The sequence below is a fragment of the Chrysochloris asiatica genome, unplaced genomic scaffold (assembly GCF_000296735.1).
Source record: "Chrysochloris asiatica unplaced genomic scaffold, ChrAsi1.0 scaffold00033, whole genome shotgun sequence".
NCBI classification, from domain to species: domain Eukaryota; kingdom Metazoa; phylum Chordata; class Mammalia; order Afrosoricida; family Chrysochloridae; genus Chrysochloris; species Chrysochloris asiatica.
In genome coordinates, this window is record NW_006408551.1 from 11,429,649 (window position 1) to 11,433,068 (window position 3,420).

At 41.5% G+C, this 3,420-nt stretch overlaps 1 pseudogene; it reads right to left on the reverse strand.

The window, feature by feature from the left end:
- Positions 1-874: 874 nt before the first annotated feature.
- Positions 875-1,404, reverse strand: LOC102816836 (annotated as a pseudogene).
- Between the last annotated feature and the right edge of the window lie 2,016 nt (positions 1,405-3,420).

Here is a 3,420-nt window from a genome sequence, read left to right on the forward strand (position 1 = left end):
ACTCAATGGCACCTAACAACAACAACAACAACAATTTTAGGTAGCCAATGTCTAAGTTGACTGTCCCTGTATACAAAGGAGATAGGACTGATCCTTGATGTGAAGACTCCTTTCTTTTCAGTTGGTATTTTGAGTTACTACATCCATAAGTATAGGTCAAGTTCATCAAATTGTAGCAATTTACACTTGTTTCCTTTATCAAAAAATTTTATTTTCTTTTTATCTTCCTCTAGTTGAATTCTAAGGAGCTCTGGTAGCATAGTGGTTGCAAGTCGGGCTGTCAACCTCAAGGTCAGCAGTTTAAAACTACTAGCGGTTCCGCGAGAGAAAGATGAAACATTCTGCTCCTGTAAAGATTTACAGCCTCGGAAACTCTGTGCAGGGTTAATATGAGTTGGAACTGACTCCACGGTACTTAACAATAACAAAAATTTTAATTCTGATCATCAAGCCATCAAAGCTAATCAAATGGATACTATGTACAAATTTGGGCATTCTTGCGCATCTCCCCTCACTTCATATCAGCTGTATGCTTCAATCTCAGCTCTAGCCCTCCATGGTTATGTCCTTGTCCATGGGCTGAGGTGTCCCGAGGTCTCACCATTCTTCGGACCAACCAGCCCTTCCTCTTTTCTCATCTCCAGGTCAACAGGAGTCTATGCAACATGGTGGAACTCAGCCCATATTTTCATTGCTGCCTTTCCCCCCTCTTCCATTCGCCAGTAGACCAACATGTAAGCAAGCTTACATGCCTGCTCTAGGGTGATGACAGTGGTGCTTCTGTGGCTGGAGAACAAAATTCAGGCAGAAAGTCTCAGGCGAGCAGGGGAATGCTGAAGGCCCTTCACAGGTTTCAGGGTTCCACAGGCTCTTCCTAGTCATGCTTGAGGGTGAGCCTCTCAAAGAGATATTCGCCTAGCCCTGCCTGGAGACTGGCCATCCTACAGAGGTTGGTCAAGTGTGGTCGACCATCTTCTTGATAATTTTTACCTCCTTGTTGAGGAAATGGTTCTCCAGAAAGTCACAGCGGTGGGAGTCTTTGTGAGTAGCACCCACAGCATGCAGATCCATAAGGGACTGGTTCAGGTTCTTCTCTAGGGCCACGGCAGCTTCTATGGCATCCAGGGTTCTTCCCCACTCATCTTGGGATGACTTCTGCATGTCCTGGAAAAGAGCACAACCACCACGCTTGTTTAGCAATTTCAAGAGACGTTCAGCAGCCTCGCGCTGCTCCATCGCCAACTCGCAGAATAAGTGTCCTACACCTTCCAAGGCCACATCAACTCAATTGCAATAGAAGCCCAGTGAGTGGTAGGTGTAAGAGACCCGCAGATACAGATTAACCAAACGGTTGACACTGGCCTCTGCTTCAGCAGAATACTCCTGACGGATCTGAGAGCTCATGGTTGGTCGAAGATTTGGAGCTAACCACACACAAAAGAAACGGTGTTTAGCTGGTCCAGGTAACAGGGAATGGTCAAGAAGATGGTCCTAGAGGAGAGATTGTGCCTAAAGAGGATGTTAGTGGTGATCTGAGACTGGAGGTGGGGAATCCCTGGATCTGTCCAAACACTGTTGAAGCAAGAGACAGATCCATGGGACTGCAGAGTGAACTTCACTGTGTTGTATTCTGATGTTTTAAAATTTATTGAGTCTTTCTTTGCGGCCGAATATATGATTTATTCTGGAGAATTTTTCATATGCACTGGAAAAGAATGTGTATTGTGTTGTTGGTGGGTTGAGTGCACTGTATAAATCTATGGTGTTAACTGATTATGTCGTGTAGTTCTTCTGTGTCTTTGTTGAGTTTCTTTCTAGTTGCTCAGTCCTTAAGCAAAAGTGTAACAAAATGTCCTATTGGTGTGGTGCTAAAGGATAACCAATGGACTGCTAACCACAAGGTTGGTGATTCAAACCACTCACTGTTCCTTGGAAACCATATTAAGGGTTGCTATGAGTCTGAACTGACCTGACAGCAATTAACAACTACTATTGTAGAACTAGGAGTACTGGTATGGCTCTGTGGGTTAATGTGCCAGACTGCAAAGCTGTTTGAACTGCAAGATCAGCGGTTCAAGCTCACCAGCTGCTCCTTGGAAACCCTATACAGGGTTGCTATGGGTCAGAATCGACTCGACGGCACTTGACAACAACAATTGTAGAGCTAAGGAGCTCTGGTAGCATAGTGGTTACGAATTTGGCTGTGAACCGCAAGATCAGCAGTTCAAAACTACCAGCTGTTCCATGCGAGTAAGATGAGGCTTTCTGCTCCCGTAAAGATTTACAGCCTTGGAAATCCTGTTCAGGGTTGCTATGAGTCAGAACCGACTCGATGGCACTTAACAACAACAACAACAATTGTAGAGCTGGCTATTTCTTTCTTCAATTCCATTAGAGTTTGATTTATGTGTTTTGAGGCTCTTTCACTGGGAGCATAGATATTATGGTTATGTCCTCTTTTTCAGTTAACCCTTTAACCATGAGATAATGTCCTTTGTCCCGTATGATGGGTTTTGCCTTAAAGTCTATTTTATGAGAAATTAATATTGCCACTCCTGCTTGGTTTTCATTGCTGTTAGCTTGATATATTTTTTCCATCCTTTGACTTTTAATCTTTTTGTCTTTGTGTGTAGGGTATGTCTCTAGCAGACAGCATATTGAAGGATCCTGTTTTCTTATCCATTCTGCTAGTCTCCTATCTCTTGACTGGTGTATTGGATCCACTGGCATTCAGTGTAATTAGCAACAGGTATGAATTGACTGCATTCATTTTGCTGTGTGTTTCTGGTGGTGCTGCTAGTTTCTTTGTTCCACTTAATTTTTTGTGCTAAGTTCATTTTGTTTGTGTGTTTTCTTGTCAATTTTATTCATTGCTGTTTTTTAAATGTTTACTAAATCTTCATGGTTTTCCCATTTCTTGATTTCATGTGAAGGTATATTAATTTTTTTTAGATTATCCTGTAATTTATTAATTTCTTCCCCAGTTTAAAATATCCTATTTTATATTGAAATCTACTTAACCCCCTCACAAATTTGTAAGTTCTGTAACTACACTTTTCCCTCTTTTTGATTTGTTAGTTGTCTTCACTACACATAGGTTCTCTATTTTCAGTCCTGCAGATTGCTTTTACTTTGGATACTTTTTTTTTTTTTTAATTTAAGGTTTTTATTGTGGATTGAGTGCAAGTTTACAGGCCACATCATCAGTTTCACATTCAACAATTCATACAACTTGTTTCATTACATTGATTATACTCCCCCCTCCATATACCATCAGTTGAAGGTATTTCTCTATCCACTTTAGATTTTTAAAAAACACAAACAAAAACCCATTCAGGCATATATAATAATTTACATCTCCAAAGGGCACATTCTGCAAGTCTGCTCCTGGCCACCAGTTCTTAGTCCTTCTCTTCTTAG